The sequence below is a fragment of the Diabrotica undecimpunctata genome, chromosome 5, assembly GCF_040954645.1.
Source record: "Diabrotica undecimpunctata isolate CICGRU chromosome 5, icDiaUnde3, whole genome shotgun sequence".
NCBI lineage: Eukaryota > Metazoa > Arthropoda > Insecta > Coleoptera > Chrysomelidae > Diabrotica > Diabrotica undecimpunctata.
The window spans coordinates 130,558,682-130,578,190 of record NC_092807.1 but is presented as its reverse complement, the minus strand read 5'-3'; positions in this window follow the sequence as shown (position 1 = coordinate 130,578,190).

Sequence of the window (19,509 nt, the reverse complement as noted above, 5' to 3'; positions counted from 1 at the left end):
AATGTTAAACATTTCGTAAAAGTAAATCTATTATAATAATCTGTTGTGTAAACTATACCTCCTTAGGGAGACAAACAATATTTCGAAGTATATACTTTGTAGAGAAAAAGCAAACATAATTATTTATAATACAAAACCACTAAGAACACGTCACACCAAAATCATCAACACCTCAACTGATATATGCATTGTTTGGCATTACTTTCGTTCTGAGGAATATGCCGTTCAGAGAACAAAACAATTTAATTTTAATATCTTTCCTATTCATAAGTACTCCGCCATTCTGCCGTTTCCTTGTAAATTTATTTACAAAATGAAAATATTGATATGTTTTTTGTACACACTTATGACAAATCAAGAGACGGATAAAGTGTGTAAACAATTTTAATTCCTAGCTGAGCGCTTTCGGCTCACAAAGCCATCTTCAGAGCTATGATCAAATATTTAACAATCACTACTAGAAATGGAGTATATACTTCTTCTTCTTCTTTGTGTGCCGTGCTTGTATTCAAGCGTTGACTATCGTCATATTAACAAGCTGATGAAATGATTCTCGGTCGGCAGCTAGATGAAACAGTTCCTCGACCGTTCGACCTGTCCATTGTCTAATGTTACGCAGCCAGGACAGTTGTTTTCTTCCGACCCAACGTTTTCCTTCGATTTTGCCCTGAATGATTAACCGGAGTAAGCGATATTTAGGTTCTCTCATTATATGACCGAAGTATTGGACTTTTCTCATTTTGATGATATTGATTAATTCTCTCTCTTTGTGCACGGTCTCTAGCACGCGTTCGTTAGATATTTGTGCTGTCCACGGGATTCTGAGCATGCGACGGTAACACCATAACTCAAACGCTTCTAATTTGTTGAGATTTTTTATTTTTGTTGTCCAGGTTTTACATCCATAGAACAAAGTGGACCAGACGTAGCACTTCAATACTCTTAGACGTGTGGTCAACGACAGACTTCTACTGCATAATATAGAACGCCAGTTAATAAAGTTTTTCCGTGCAAGTTCTATTCTGGTCGAAATTTCCTCGTCACTTTCAACCCTGCAGTCAATCCAGCTACCCAGATATCTAAAGTGTTCCACCTTTTCCAGGATTTTGTTATCTAATCTTAGCACTGAGTCTTCGATATTAATTTTTCCGACCACCATCCATTTTGTTTTTTTTGCGTTGATTGTTAAGCCCTCTTCAGTGCATTCGTTGTTTACAGCATTCAACAGGGTTTGAAGATCTTCTAGATTCTCTGCCATTAATTGCGGTGTCATCGGCGTATGTGATATTGTTAATAATTTCACCACCGATCGTAAAACCTTCGCGGCGATTATTTAACGCTATTAATATAAAGTATATACTGGACACACAAAAAAAACACATTTAAAAATTTGGTTATGGTTGTTTCAGAAGTGTCAGAACCCGATCATTTCTGATACTTTTGACACGCGTACCATAACCAAATTTTTTAATGCGTTTTTGTTGAGTCCAGTGTCCAGGAGTTTAACGTGTTTTTTTCAATGATAATGATTCATATTGTTAGACTGTATTCTACTTGTGTCTTGCTTTATTAAGTTCTATTTTCTTTAGCCTTCTTTAATTTGTTCCGCATTTGTTTTAATTTTTTATCACATCATAAGCTCCACAACACAGTGTGTTGAGCATACACTAGGCAGATGACCTGGTAGTCGTATCTAAAGGACGTTTTGCCAGGAGAGTCTCAGAACGAACACAAATAGCTTTGAGAGAAATAGATAACTGGTGTAAGGCTGTAAAGGTTAGCCTACAAAACAGTTGCTACCTTTAAAAGAAAAGGGTCACTAAAAGGAGAGTAGTGTCCATCTGTAAGTCAGGACAAGTACTTAGATGTAATATTAGAAGCCATGAAAACCGCTCTTAGTACACAGGCTAATACAGGGTCAAGCTCCAAAGGTATAGCTTTAATAAACATTTTAATATGATATTATCAAAGAGGAAGACTGGAAACGAATCCGCCAGCTATGGCATAAGGTATACAAACGGTTTCAAAACCGATGAAGGCTTGATCAGTGACTTGTATATATATCGGAAGACCAAAGATAGAAATCTGCTTAAGTTTCGGAGCATATTCCACTGTATTACAGGTAGAAGTTAAAGGTGTGCTATGGAACTAATAGGTCGACAAGCAGCAAACGACTCAATCGTGATCTGCTCCGATAGTCAAATACCTCCAAAAGTACTCAGTTCCATTCAGGTTGATTCAAATTGTATGTGGGACTGTTTGGGCACCTTCTTTTAGGTTGGAAGTCAGAATAAATTGACACTAGCCTGGGTTCCAGGGCACAAAGTTTTCATAGGTAATGAGAAAGCTGCGCTAATAATTAGCCCCGAACCCTACTTTGATGTTTCTTACACACAAAAAATTGTAGCCATTGATAAATGGATGCAAGATAAGTCTATGGAACTGTCGAGAAATGAATCAGAATACAGAAAGACTAAAGAGTTTATTAAGGAACATTAAGCCAAACTCACAGTCGACTTACTGACCCACAAATGAAAGACTGTGAGAGTGATAGTGGGTCTGCTGACTGGACACTGTAAACTCAATAAGCATTTGAGTCATATGGTCTTAATGGAATTCTGAGAAACTTCTTCTTCTTCTTTGAGTGCTTCTCCTATCGGAGATTGGATATCATTAGGGCGATTCTAATTTTATTTACTGCTGTTTTGAATAATTCGTTAGTGGTACAGCCAAACCACTCTCTTAAATTTCTCATCCAGGACATTCTTCTACGGCCTGAATTTCTGCGTCCTTGAATTTTTCATTGCAATATATTTTGTAGGAATGTGTACTTTTGTCCTCTCATGTGGCCTAAGTATTCAAGTTTTCTTTTTTTATATTCAGTACAACTAAAGCAAAGTACAGAATAAGAATACATAGCATTTTAACATTCTAGTTCGTAGCTGAATACTAATATAAATATTACAAAATAATTTTTTCATTTTTATAAAGGTAGACCTGGAAATTTCAATACGTCTTTTTATCAACGGTGGTTCCTAAGTATTTGTATTCGCTTACATTTTCGAGTTCAGTACAGTTTATTGCGATACTAGTATCATGTATTGGGTTCTTACTAAAGGTCATATATGAGACCAGGTCATATATGAGGTTTCTCATTCTAAGAAACCAAAACTAACCAAAATCTGGATGCATAATATCGTTCGACAACAAAACTTAGGCCCAACGCCCAACGACACTCAGTGCCGTCTTGTTCATTGTAGAATATGTGTCGCTCTGACATAATTTGCTACATAAAATAAGACATAACATTTCGTAGGTTATATAAGGGTGCATATTATGATTGTATCTAATTGTTCGTTAATTTTGTATTATGTTCCTGTTGAAGTTGACAAAATAAAGTCAACGAAATATCGAATTGATGAAATAAATTTAAAGTTTCAATTTAAGCTACTGACCACAGTCCCGACATTTTAACACGATTTAAAAGTGTAATTCAGCATATTTGCATGGTTGATAATGACAAATTTAATTCTGTATATATATATATATATATATATATATATATATATATATATATACAGAACAGTATATATGTATATATATATATATATATATATATATATATATATATATATATATATATATATATATATATATATATATATATATATATATATATATATGTACATATATATATTTTTGTGATTTGCTCAAAAAACTGTATGTTTATATTATTTATTTTTTAACAAATTAATATGATATCTCAGGGCTCTTTTACTTATTAAAAACAAAACGTGGCTTCAAAGTTTTTTTTGCTAGTTGCTTTTGAGGAAAAAACAGGATAGACAATAGGAAAATAAAATTACAGCACAATTATGACTTACAAAGCAAATGTTATATTAAAAAAAAACCAATCAAATATTAAAAGTAAAAATTTTAAATAAACATAAATATACCATATACAATGATTAGAATAAAAATCTTAAACATCCATCAAATCATACATCCACAATTATCAATACAAATTAATTAAGCTTATATGCAAATCTAAAATTTCTTAATTTTAGTGACTCCCGATAAATTATCATGTATTATAATTCTCAATAAAACCAACAAAAAACGAATAACTCTAATTTAAATAGGTGGTCGTGATTGAAAGTCTCTGTTTCTAAAAATGACGAAACTAACTTTTGTTCCCAAAATTGATGACTTTATCTCTCTCTCCTTTGATTGTGCCTTGTCCACCTTGCTCGTACTTTTCAGTTTCTCCAGAATACTCCTGCTAAACTCCTCTGCTCCAAATCTTTACTACATGAATAAACTCCTCCTCTCCAGATACAAGGATATCTCAACTAATCGACTTGGTCCAGTATAAAACTATACATCTGTTTATTACTTACAGCATGTCAGTAAGTTCTTCTGTCTGCTACCACAGTTGGAACTCTATCCACCAAACACAAATACAACTTTTCACAATCTAGACTTTTTTAAAAAACTTGAATCCTTTGATCCAAAGTGTCAAAAGCCTTGGACAAATCGAGAAATAAACCACATGCTTACTCTCGTCTGTCCAAAGCATCCAACACTAAGCTGACGAAATTTGCAAGAGCTGTAGTTGTAGACTTAGAAGATGTAAAACCATGTTGAAAACTATGCAAGACACTATGCTTTTTTAGGAATGCGTTCATTCTAGTATAAACTAGAGTTTCAATTATCTTTGAAAACACAGATAAGAGACTTATGGGACGATAGTTATTAAGGTCATCTTTATCACCACTTTTGAATAAAGGGATTACAATAGATAGTTTAAACATACTAGGAAATATTCCTTGTTGAAAAGAGGCATTACAAATATCCGTTAGTGGATCTGCGAGAGCATGAATGCATTGCTTTAATAACTTAGGGGAAATCTAATCAAAACCACAACTGTGTTTGGATTTAATAAAACTTTCGACTATACTAGTTAATTCCTGTGGGTTAGTTGGATATAAAAACATAGAACAACTATTACGGTTTTTTGATCCTAATGTAAACCCACCTATTTTAGTAGGATCCAAAGCGGCAAGTAACTTTGGAGCCATTTCAACAGACGTTTGGAGACCAGGATGATATAGATAAATTGCTTGTGGATGATACATTAAGTGACCATGATATATTTGATCAAACATTAGATCTAACTTTAGATGACGTCGTGAGTCTAGAAGATGATAATAATGAGAAAGAAAAACCAACCCCCTTATTGCCAAATTAATTCGAGAAGGTCTTTAACTTTGCAGTAAATTAAAAAATCATTTTCTTATTCTAATGACTTCAATTCTGAACAAGCCCTAAAATTTCAACGTGAGCTGCAGAACTGCATATAAGGATATTGTGAGCTACACTAAAACTACTAGCATCATCATCGTAAAGTTTAATTACTGGTTACATTGTCAGAAAAGTTTGTGAAAATACATTACCTTTACCGCAAATACCTATTATAGAGACAGTTTCTTCTGACGATGAAGATGATTTTGAGCCACTTCGCAAACGATACCAATCATTATCAGATTGCGATAATGATTAAAAATATAATGTAATAAAACTATATGTGCCTATTACTTTCCCATAAAATCAAATTAATTAGTTTTTGAATACAAGTTTTTTTTAAGCTTTTGTATGAATTTTTTTCAGATATTCCAAGTAACTTACCATGCATCCTATTTCTTTTAAATTCTGCAAACATTGTTTTTTGTCTCATATCTATATGTTATATATATATATATATATATATATATATATATATATATATATATTTGACAAAATAACCACTAAATAGATCTAGAATATCTTTGGACACATTTGGGTTATAATAACAAACGATTTAGTCCTGGTATATTGAAAAAAAGTATTGGAATCTAATTAAAATTACAAAGCTATATAAAATGATATTTTTTTGTATGATAGACTATTAATTAAAATTATATTTAACCGCAGTTTAATTTTTACTGTGTACTATCACTAATCGATAGATAATATTCGGCAGGTACGTATTAGAATCTAGTTCGAAATTTTTAGAAATCTCTTAAACGATTAAATACTTTTATAGAGCCATAAACTTTTTATGGAAATCAAGAAAAACATGTTGATCTTGAAACAACTTACCATATTGGTTTTAACTCACTGCATGTAACCCAGTAAACACGTAATGCAGTTTAGAGCTCAGGAAAATTTTTAACAGCCATGACAAATACCTGAAATGATGTTAAAGTGTTTTGATAATCTCACTGCTTAAAATGCATAAAATATGAAAGTGGAATAAATAGATCATGTGAAAAGTAACATATACTCTATAGGTATAAAAGGTCAAGAAGCTACGTACTTTGTCAGCAATATAATCACAAAAGGATATATGGAGCTAATGGGTAATCCCATTAATTTGTATTGGGAGCAAACTACATACATGTTAAGAAAACCATACAGACAAAAACTGTCGTCCAATATACTGAAATTTTCTGTTTCCTTCTATAATGACTTTAGTAAGAAAGGACTGCAATGTAGACAAAACGTTTTAATAGATGCACAATTTCTGATGTTTTTTGTTATATGTTAGTGTGTTGTTGATTTTGACCTGAATGTCGTTCCTACTATCTATATATTGTTTTACTAAGATTTGACAGTATGTTTCACTTATATAGCAGGTGAAATACGTCATTAAATTCTAGATGGTCGAATGTATTTTGTAGATCTCTGAAGCAGTAATAAGTTACCTTTTAATGATTTTTCTACAATATTCCTGCTTTATGACAAAGACGTGTTTACTATGTCTACCCTACAAAGCTAAACGACCAAAAGGAAGACCACAAATGAGATGGGTAGACGACATAAAAAGAATAGTCGGAAAAAATTGGAACTATGTTGATCAGGATAGAGATTTATGGAAGGAGTTGTGACTGTTTGCATTGATAGAGCTATGTATTGTCCTCTGAATTTGCTTTTTATGCTTTCTCTCTGGGTTACATATTTACTTTCACTCCAGTTTTCGTTGTTTTGGATGTTTGTGATTCCGTCGATGGAACGCAGCGTATTTTATTATCTCTCACAGTATGGGACTTATGTGGTTCTCCTTCTTCTTAAGGTGCTATCTTAAGCTGTTCTTAGTATCGAATGTGTGTCCATGCCTGTCCAGTCTCTTGCATTCTTTAACCAGGAGCATTTTCTTCTTCCTGGACCTCTTCTTTCTTCCACTTTTCCTTCCATTATAAGTCGTAGGAAGTTGTATTTTTCTCCTCTGTAAACGTGATTCTCCAGCTCGGTATAATTTTATTCTGGCTTTTTTGTCATCATATCGGTCACTATGACTTCTAGTTCTTTGAATAGAAAACGTGTAGCAACGTATCCGGTACGTTGACTACTTTTCTTAGACTGCATTTATGAGCCGCTTTAATCCTTTTCTTACCTGTTTTACAGACGTTTCCCCAAGCAAGAGATGCATATTTTACTATTGATAATTTATTAATCTCATCCATGTTTTCGTTCGTAGTTTCCTTCTTTGTAGTATTAGTATGAAATACAAAAGCGATTCAAATTACAACCGAAACAGCAAAGACAAGCTCCTGAAGGGAAAGGTTTAAAACAGGAAAACAAAAACAGAGTAATTGTAATATTCATGTTTCAAAGATGGAGTTATGATAAATAAAATAATATCTTTAGTTGTCGAAATTATTGTGAAAAGTACCTAGATTCTGTATTACAGAGTAATGAGGATATAGATGGAGATGCATGCAGTAGTATTGGGGTCTAATGAACGAAGTGAAAGGATACAAGTGGTGTGCTGTGTGAAAAGTTTTAATGAAGCTGAAGATAAAATTCTATCAAACAGACCTATGACCAGTTATGAGTTATAGAACTGAATGTGATTAAATTTTCAAAAGGAAAGGAACAATGAACGCATATGGTGGAATTAAGAATGATTAGATGGATAAATGAAGTGATAAAAAGGATTAAGATAGTTTGGTCATGTTCTCGTAAAGCGAAAAACTGATATTGTCTAAATATCAGTGTCTCGCTTTACATTTGCATTTTGACTAAAGCAAGGATTACCTACGAAACGTTGATTTAAATGGCACAAAAAAATCTAGTTCCAAATTTAATATTATGTATTGAACCTGATACGCATGTTTTATTGATTATAATAAAGCATTCGATAAGGTACGACATAAACAATTAATAAATGTCCTGGAATCAAAGAAGATTGACTACTAATGAACAGCTGTCAAAAGAAATCCTAAATTAGACGTGGAGTGAGACAGGGATGCGTATTGTCGCCAATTCTTTTTAATGCCTATTCCGAAGAGATCCTGAAAATGCTCTTGAGGGTGAAACAGCTGGAATACAGGTAAATGGAGTTCCCATTAACAACATTAGATATGCGGACGACACTTTGATCTTAGCCGAAAATATTAAAGATCTTCAGAGACTGGTGACCAGAATAGCGGAGTATGGAAGAGTAAGGTTTAATAATGAACGCCAAGAAGACGAAATTTATGAGAATATCGAAAACTCGAGAATCTTCTAATAAACGGAACCAATGTCGAATAAGTGGACAAATATGCATATCTGGGAACAATAATTAACTCCCCAAATGATTACATTCAGAGATTAAAATCAGAGTAAAAAAAGCTAGAGCAAATTTCAACAAAATAAGAAGAGTGCTATGTACAAGGCACTTAAAATTGGAACTTAGAGTTAGGTTGGCGAGATGCTATATTTTTTCGACTTTGTTATATAGAATGGAATCTTGGACCTTAAATGCGACATCAATGAAAAAACTGGAATCATTCGAGCTGTGGGTGTATAGAAGAATTCTAAAAATATCGTGGACAGAATGCGTCACAAACAAAGAGGTTCTGAGAAGGATGAATAAAGAAATAAAAATTTTAAATACAATTAAAACAAGAAAATTGGAATATCTCGGACATATTATACGTGGAGAGAAATACACCTTGCTCCAACTAATTATGCAGGGAAAGATCCAAGGAAAGAGAACCAAAGGGAGGCGTAAAATGTCATGGCTGCGAGGCTGCGCAACCTGAGAGAGTGGTACAAATGTACATCAAATTAACTTTTCAGAGCAGCCGTCTCAAAAGTTTGAATAGCTATGATGATTGCCAACCTTCGCCGCGGAGATGGCACTTCAAAAAGAAGAAGATTAGATTAGAACTTTAATAAACAAATTGGTCGCATTGATATTGTAGTGATCCTTTCCCAAGTTAATGTGCTCCTTTTCTAACTTGGCTGCACCGTACTGAAGATGACCAATAGTAAGAAATACGTATATACGGTTGCCTTCCATCGATATACCTATTTTGTTTTTTGTTTTCCGGGTTTGCGAGACATGCCATTACATTTTAATTTTATTATTTACTCGTATTAACCTTTTCTATTTGTTTTAAACGTTTTAACGTTTGGCATTCCTCTACTCAGGTAGCTGTAGCTTCCTTCGTGGTTATTGTTAGTTGTTGCCCTGGAAACCATCGTGGTCTTTTAACTCTAATGCCACAAATTGGTCGCATTGCTCCTGTAGTGATCCTTTCCAAAGGTAACGTACTACATGCTTCTTTTCTAACTTTTCTGCACCGTACTGAAGACGACCAATACTCAGAAATACGTATATATTTCGTCGATATACCCATTTTATTTTTTGTTTTTCTGTTTTATGAGACATGTCATTACATTTTAATCTTACTTAGTATGATATGTCATTTATATATATATATACATATATATATATATATATATATATATATATATATATATATATATATATATATATGTTAAGTATATTTCAAACTTGATATGTGTCAGATAAGCCGCTGTAATTACACGTTTATTATGAGGAAGATTTTATAGCCTGATTACCACAATTTGTTAATATTTTTTATGATTCAACACGATAAAAAATTGCTTACATTAAACCATTTTCAAACGAATATTAAAATGCTAATAGCCTGTATTAAACCGTAAATTAACAAATCATGCTATGTGCACAAAACGGTGAAAGTGAAGCAATAATCATAAATTGAACCGAAGTAGATAATGTAAACCTCTGATTAAGTATGCAGAGGCAAAAGCAAAAGGTAAAACTCTTGCAACCGGCGAATGAGTGGAATTTTTATAAATGGAAAGAAGGTAGAAAGGTGAATCTGCCTAATTACGATCTTCAGCGATGTGCATTAGAGTGTTTATGTCATTTCTCATTAAGTCATAAATTTTAAATAAAAAACGATTGAACATATTTCTAAAAGAAATGAAAATATCTGTATGAATTACAATATATACACAGAAAAATTAAAATTAAATAAGCATATAACAAAATAAATTAAAATTTTATAATACAAGTAATTTATACTTTTTCTATCTTTTGTTAAAATTTATTTATTTATCAGAAATTAAATTATCCTATTATCTTAAGCTAAAATCAAATACTGAGCAATAATATTTTTTCATGGTTTTTAATTTTTACAATTTTAATTCTTCATTTCTACCCACGATTGTCTGCTTCGTCCTCACTGTGCCGCAGTTGGCTGTTGGCAGGGTTGGCAAAGCCAATACAATGTACACGTGGCCGTTGGCATGTGCCGCTGAGCAAATGGTTTGCCAACGAAAATCACTCTAGTGTCGGTATCCATCAAAGGAAGCCAGCGAGAGCCGGTAGTTCAGTTGGGGATGAGACAGCGCTTTATGCAGTTATGGAGTGGACCAACGCGAAAGTGTGTGAACTTATTGAGCTTTACCGTGATCGTCCTGTCCTGTGGGACTGTCGTTTGAAAGTGTACAAAGATATAAATAAGAAACAAGATGCTCTACAAGAAATCGCAGATACTTTTGGTGTTGCTAAAGAAGTTGTGGAAAGGAAAATCAAGAACCTAGTGTCATTTTTTACGTGAAGTAAAGAGGGAGAGAGACTCAAGTAAATCTGGTGCCGGAAATTCTGATGTGTACAAGAGTAAATGGTTGTGCTTTAACAACATGCTATTTCTGAAGGATCGAAATAAACCTAAAGAAACGACGGACACAATCACGCAGGTAAATATATATTAACACAGTAAGTTTATAGAATGATTAGTAATTATATTTTATATTATTATACAACACACATTACATAGTTTAGGGCTTATTATTTGTCGTGTTGGAAGGATACTATTCCAGCCGAGGAAGTAAAGAAGTCTGCAAATTAATTTCGAACGACTTGTGCCTCAGCAGCGCTTCTTCCTGAAGTTCGAGGAATCTTGACCAAAGCTTGATTTGAAGGGGATTGTCTCCAAGTTCCTGGATTGATCTCACCTGTGGTTAAGCACTCAGAGTCGAATGTTCCGGGGAGAGTGTAGATTGATTTGAAGTTACTTTTCCTCAAGTAGTTATGCAGATTAAGTGCTGCCAACACAACCATCGTAGCCTGCTCTGGTTGTAATAGCATAAGTCGTCGTAGTATGCGATACACAGAGGATATTATGCCAAACGTATTCTCTGGCACTCTACGCGCTCTACTTAACCGATAGGTAAACACTCTTTCCTTGGAATTCTTATTTTAAACACCTGGGAATGGTTTCATAATGTTTTTTGACAAAGGGAAAGCATCATCGGCCACAAAAACATACGGTGTTTCATCTATTCTTTCAGGAAGAGTAGTAGGAGAAGGAAGATGTATTGTGTTCTTCTGAAGGCAATCTTTGAATGTTGTGTGACTAAACACACCTCCGTCTAGGTAAAGTTGTAGTGCGCATCTACCACCGCAAATGGAACTATACTGAAAAACCCCTTGTAGTTGAAATATTCCACACTATGGATACGTGCTTGCAACGTAATATGCTTCCCATCAAATGCCCAAACACAGTTTGGGAAATTCCACTTATCATTGAACTCTTTAGAAATAGCTTTCTACTCTGCTTCATTATGTGGCATCTGAAACAAAATTATAATGATATAGCAATTTCCAATCATTAATCTTTTCCTTCTTTTTAGGACGAGCATTCAAATGAAGCTGAAGATGCAGCAGACGAAATCCAGATTGTCGACCAGGACCAAGTAAAGACACACCTTGAAGAGGTGACAATGAAAATAAAACTTTGCCAAAGGAACCGTCTGTTCGGCCAGGCGGAGACCCACAGAAGAAACAAAAGACATCAGCTACAGAAGAAGCTCTGTCTATTATCAGAGCTATCCAAGGACGGCATACATCAGGTATGGATCAGTTCAAGTCTTTTGGAGAGCTAGTAGGACTGAGTATTAAAAACCTCCCATTGTCAAATGCTCAGAAAATTGTGAAACAACTTATTAGCAATACCGAACAACGTACACTAACCGATTGCTGCTCCGATGCCACCAGCTTGTCCCAATCCAAACCCATATTTTGAGCAGTCGTCTTTTCAGGGACACACACAAGCAACCTGTCCGCAGTCAGCCATGAGTCCCACGTCTTCAACCCATATAGTAACGGACAATGACTCTCTTGACACTATGTTAATGCAACTGTATAAAATCTATATAAATATAAAATATATCTTTTCAAAATTGAAATTTGAGTTAGACTTTTCTTCATTTTGTGTTAGAATAAACTTAAGACACATTTTGTACATGTTTCATTTGTAGAGATTGTTTTGTTCACTTAAGACACATGTCGACCTAATAAAGGTTTTGTATATGTCATAGACTATGTTGTCTTACCTTGGTGTAATCCTGTAAAACGCTGACTACAGCCTCACAAACAATAGGGATGATGGCTGATATTATTTGCTTTGAAATCTTGAATGTGTAACTTAACGAGTGGTAAGAGTCTCCCGTTGCTAAAAACCGCAGAGTAACTGCAAGGCGTTCATATGGAGAAATAGCAATTCTGAAGGGTGTGTCTCGTTTCTGGATGATATGAGCTATCTTATTTAGAAGACCTTCAAAGTCACTACTTGTCATTCGAAAAAAGTTTTTGAAACCACATCCAGATCTGTACTCGAGATTTAATTCGCCTGCATCATCCAATAACAAATCCTTCATTAACTTACTAGTTCCGTATTTTCTTCTACTTTGTAGGCTTCCAGCTAGCTACATTTTGCGACTGAATGCCAACTCAGGTGTAGACGGTAAGCCAAAATCGGCTTTGCCGCATTGGCTTTGCCAACTCGGCTTTCCTAACAGCCAACTGCGGCACAGTGAGGACGAAGCTTAATATTCACTTTTCTGTGCCATGTTGCACCGACTCGTTTCGTTATGTCATAGCCCCATCTTAAATTTGGACGTCTTCTTAGTCTCTTGACACCTATTGGACACTACAGTGTGTAATTCTCGTGAACCTTCTATTATCAGTTCTACTCGCTAAATGTTCTGCCCACTGCCATTCTAAAGATTTAATTCTGTGGATTAAATCAGTAACCCTGGTTTTCCGACTGGTCTATTTTATTCTTTTTTGATCTCTCTTTGTTATAACTAGCATGTATCGCTCCATTGACCTCGCTATTACCTCTTTCCTTAGTGTCCAAGTTTCGCAGCTATATGAAAATTAGGGAAAATTGTAAGGAGAAACGGAAAAGAGTAAATGCCAAGTCAATGATTATGAACATATGATGATCAAATTCATAAAAAGGATCAACAAACTAACATAAGTTACCATGACGGGAAATACCAGAAGAAATTAGTAAGTAACATTAATTATTCTTTCTTTCAGAAAATATAAGTGGTTAACCTGTAAGTAACGGGTTGTTAATTTCAAGACGGCATTCTCCCAAAAGAAGGACTATTCAAAAAGAAAAAACACAACTGGAAGACCTACAGATAATTCCAATAGACAAAATGATACACCCCAATCTGTTAGGCTGAAAAGTTAAAACTATCAAATAGAAACGACAAATAAAAAGAAGGCAGCGAAGGAACGGCCTGATAGGCTGTCCTGCACGAAAGCAGAAGACGAACATCTCGGTTTTATGTTCATAGTTTACCACAGATTCAAAAGAGAGATCCTTATGCAGAGCATAAGATAATGCTGAATAACCTTAAAAATTAGTTTAATTAAGTGTGTAAGATAGACCTTTTATTTGGTTTTGGTTGGATGCAAGGGATCTTGCCTCAAGGGGAAATCAAACTTTGTCATAGTAACAGTAAGTTTAGCAGAAGTTTCTGAAGAAATCCTAATTGGCATCATTCATTATTAACGGAAAGACATACTATATTTAAAATTATTTAATCAGTTTTAATCTAGTTCAAAGAGTTCAAGATGCTACATTGCGATGAACGAGGTATTAAAATTAATTAACAACACCTGAATCATACGTAATCATCAAATCCAGAACGGCAATAAAAGAGTAAAATAAATTAATTTTATTAGTGTTCAACCCAAGTCTACCCATTCAGCGAAAAACCAAATAAAATTAAAAAAGAAAAGCATACATTCTTCTTCTTCAAATGCCATCTCTGTCACGGTGGTTAGCAATTATCATGAAAACTCTAATTTTCGAATAAGCTGCCTTTAAGTGTTCTTTTGAGCTGCAACTGTAATACTCTCTTAAGAATTTAAGGTTTTAAACCAAAATACTCTTCTTCTCATACTCGATATATGTCCTCACGTATTATATGTTTTTCACAGTTTTCTTTTTGTTATTTTCTTTACCTTAACTTATTTTTTCTCTATTCGTCTTAATTCTTTGACGTTTGTAATATCATTCACCCATACGCATTTTTAAATCCTTTTATACGTTTATGTCACAAAGGATCTAAGTCTTCTTATAGCCTCTCGATTCAGCGCCCCAAATTTAACTTCTTCCAATGGCGCTAGTTGAGCCTAAATTGAGCTTTGATCTCCCGTATTTTCGACATCCGATAAGCGGTCTTGTGCCGCTCACCTCTAATTTCGAACGTTCAGTAAATTGTGCGCATTTGCTGTCACCTCGTTCTCCTATCTACTACGATAACTTTCTTTTGATTTTATGCCTTGAATTTTCTCTTCTAGAGTTTTTATTGGCAGTCTGTCATCATCGATCCTCACTACGTGACCACCCCATTACTAGTCTCTGGAATCTAGCGAATTCTTGAGATATAGAAGAAGATCAGATCATATTTAGATATTTTTTTTAATATTTGGTAAAGTTTATAATTATATGTAGATCTGTATATGGATCTACATATAAATTATATGTAGATCATTTTGGGTAATAGGAATTTTTCTATCGAAAACTTCTAACTTTCTTTTTATGTTTCTTTTTTCATCAACCATATCTCACATTTATAACAAACTATTGATCTAATTATGATTTTTTAGACCTTAGTCTTAGCGAAAAATGTCAGTTACGTAGATATATAGATTGGACCTTTTCAGATCTATTGTGGCCCCCTGTGGCCTGACCTTTTTTAAAAGGTCTAATAGCTTTGAGACTAAACCTTTCATGTAGTTCTTTGATGGTGGCTTTTCTTTGTCGATTGTAAAGAAACGCACACTTGCCTGGCTGTCACATTTGCATAAAATGAGCTCGGCTGTTTCTTCTTTTAAGTGACAAAATCTACATAGGTCATCATCTGCCAATTATGCCGATATGCCAATTATTGATCAGCTTTAACTGCCTATTTAGCTCACAGTGTCCTATTAATAGACCTAATATGGCTTATACTGTTTTCCTGTCCTTACTTAATATGTCTTCCGTAAATTATGGCAAATATTCTATAATAAAGTATTTTGCCTATCTTTGGCGTGGTGAATTCCTTCATCATTCCAGATATTTGTGGGTTGTCCACTGTCTTGTAATCATATATATCAGCTAGCGATAAATCTACTGTGTAAGTACTGTTTTTCTTTTGTATGTTTACCTTAAGTCCAATCTTCTTGCCCTCTCTATTCAGTTGTAAATATGTACCTGTTACCTTCTTCTCTTTACGGGACAATGTTAATTTTGTCTGCGTAGACGGCAAGTTTTACTGATTTGTTTGTTAGGAGATTGGCTCTTCTGGTTTCAGATGCTGGACTATTTTAAAGCTTTCAGTAAGATTATTCCAATTCAACTTAGTAGATAGTAAAAAGTTAAATTTTTTATGTAAAAACTACGAGAGGAAAGGACAAGCGATGATACAGAGCCGCGACCTTAAAAAATACATAACAGCAGCACTTGATATACATAGACTACTGGAAGAAACAAGCAGAGGCTTTATATCCAAAAATAAATAAAATAAATATATTGAAGAATACAATATAAGATTTTAATATCAGATAATTTGTAGAATGACCTGTATATAATTATTACTCAGCGATAAAGTTGAACATCCTTTAAATTAAATTCACGACGTGTTTTGTGTTTTTGAACATAAACAATAGCTCCAGGTAGATGTTTCTAATGATTAAGTCTAAATGTATAATATGGTAAAAATCAATTTAGAACCGCTGTCACTTTCAGCAGGTAGACCAAATAAAATATATTAAAATCGATGGGCTTTAATAATTTTTATTCAAGTACTCGTATATATATATATATATATATATATATATATATATATATATATATATATATATATATATATATATATATATATAGAAATGTTTCTTCAACGTCGATATTCCCAAAAAAAAATCTTTATTTCGAAAATAAGTTACAATTTTTGAGAAATTCTACAAACTACTACATTTAATGATTTAAAGTTGACTATTGAAACATAATAATTACAATAATAATAAAAATATTGATTTCTTCCTATTTATAACGTCGGATATCGGAATCTGCTGATTCTTAATAGTAAGGGAGCTTATGGCTACATTTCTCCTCCCTCCATTGGTTGGGACTTCGTCCTCGAAGTTTTGGTTACTTCGGCTATCAGCTCGTCTAGTATCTGGATCTGGGCAGGATGCAATTTTTCTCCAAATAGGATTTTGGAAATTCGTTTTCTTTTCCTAATTAGGAAGATTATTAGGAAAGCTAAAATAGTTAAAAATATAACAGAAGTGGTGCTCAGTCCTATGGATAATCGGGGTAGTACTTCTATGGTATCTATTGGTTGAATTTGGCCATGTGTCTCTGGGATTGTTAATTTTTCAATTTTCATCTCATGGTTTGGTATTAATTTTATTGGAACAATTTTTGGAATGGAAATGTCTTGAGACGTCTTTTTATTAAATTGGATACCTTCAATCATTATTGGTACATCTGTCGTCAAGAGACTGGTTGAATTAATTTCTATCTGCTGGATTCTCATTGGGTGAACTATTCCTAGCAATATGACTTTGCTGGTTTCTTGGAAAAAGTTCTCTGTGATTAATGTTTTTGTGCAATTATCTACATTGGGTATGTTACATTTGGATTGTACATAGTTGGAACAAACTATGTTATCGCCTTGTCCTATACAAGTGTTGAACCATTTATTATTTGTATAGTAGCTTGCAGGTGGCAAAATCATAACATGATCTTTGTTTGGAATGGGATAGATTTTATAGGTAGTATAAGGAATTTCATGGAGTATAGGGATTTTAATTATTATGAGCATTGTATTTGAAGTTACACAAACTAAAGTTTTTGTTGACTCTATAAGTTCATAAGGGTGTTCATTACTATTGGGAATTGAATTTCTGGGATAAATTTTGAGAAGGTTCTCTTTAAGGTCTATTATTTCCTTTAAAGTGAATAATTCTATATTAGAGATATTAAGTTCAGATAAAGTAATGGTTCTTATAAGTTTCATTAGAAATTCGTTTATATTTTGGAGATTTATTATCTCGTTGTGTAGAATGATATAGCTGTCAAAATCAGCTGATAATTTGTTGAGTGCAGATATGAGAATTGAATTATCAGAATTTAGTTTTTCTAAAAGTTTATCGAATCTCGTGTTAAAAGAGTTTCCATAAGATATTTGGTTATTAAATTTTTTTATGATTTCGTTTTGTTTATTTTCTAAAGAGATTATGTGTGATTTTAACAAGTCTAAGTCAGAGTCGTCTGGATTTCCAGTCACGTATTTGATGGCTGTACCTAGAAAATTAAAAAGTCCGCGTTTCTGTTTTCGCGTAATCTTGTGTAGATCGTCTTTTGTTTGTTCTTGTATGTGGGTGTATTGGGAGTACAGTAGCGAGAGAGGTGCATTTTTGAAGTGATCTTTGAAATAGCTTGTCGGACTAGCGTCAATACTGTCGGATAATTTGTCTAGTGGAATGTGAAGAAAATGTCTGTGATAGTGGGAGATTTCTCTTGATTTGCCTATCTCTTCAGCATAGTAACCATTATTCGGAATCTCCTGAATATTGAGTGGATGGACCAGGGCGAGGATTGTCCTGTGAAAAATTTGGGTCTTGAGTAGGTTTATCTACATGTTTTCGTATTCGTTTTACATATTTAAGGTGAGTGCTTGTTAAATTTTGTTTATCTGTTTTACCGATTATTTTTGTTTGTATAAATACATACGGAAGTGTTTACAAGAATCTAGTATGGCTAGAAGTTCTTTTTCAATAGTGGAGTAGTTTCGTTCTGCGGAATTTAGAGTTCGAGAATAGTAGGCAATAGGGTGATTATTTTGAGATAATACTGATCCTATAGCTATATTAGAGGCGTCTGTAGTCAGTACAAAAGGCTTTTCGAAGTCTGGATATTGTAAGACTGGAGAATTAGTTAACAATTGTTTGCATTTTGCAAAACATTCTAAATAATTTGGATTTGTGGGGTCGATAGTTGCTCCTTTTCGAGTACATCTCGAAAATGGGGACGTTATTTTCGCAAAGTTGGGTATGAATCTTCGGTAGTAACCGATTAAACCAAGAAATGATTTAATTTCTTTTACTGTTTTTGGTAGAGGATATTTTTGTATAGCTTCGATTTTTGCTGGGTTAGGTTTGATTCCTTCGGTTGTCACTACGTGACCTAAGAAAGAAACTTCTTTCGTGAGAAACTCAGATTTGTCTAACTGAATTTTTAAATTATTTTTTCTGAAAGTGTCAAAAATAGTCGCAATATGAACTAAGTGTTCTTGCAGTGACTTGGAAAAAATAATGACATCGTCCATGTAGACGAAGCAAAACTTATGAATAAAGGGCCTAAGAATATTGTCCATTAACCTTTCGAATGTTGCTGGGCTATTCTTTAAACCAAAGGGCATACGTAAAAATTCAAAGTGACCATGCGGAACTGAAAAGGCTGTTTTCCGAATAGAATCCGGATGAACTTCAATCTGATGGTAACATTGAGCTAAATCTAATGTTGTGAAATAACTGGCTTTTCCTAAGTTATCCAGTATCTCGTCTATCTGAGGAAGTGGGTAGCGATCACTTTCAGTATGATCATTAAGCTTCCTGTAATCAACTACTAATCTAAATTTTTTCTGACCTGAGGCATCAGCTTTTTTTGGTACTATCCAAACTGGAGCTGAGTACGGTGAAATTGACGGTCGAATTATCTTATTATCTAATAAATTATTTATTTGTTTTTTTATTTCTTCCTGCATTCCTTTGGGATGCCGAAATCCCTTTACATAAATTGGATTTTCATCCTTAGTTTTAATTTCGTGTCTAACAGCTGATGTGAA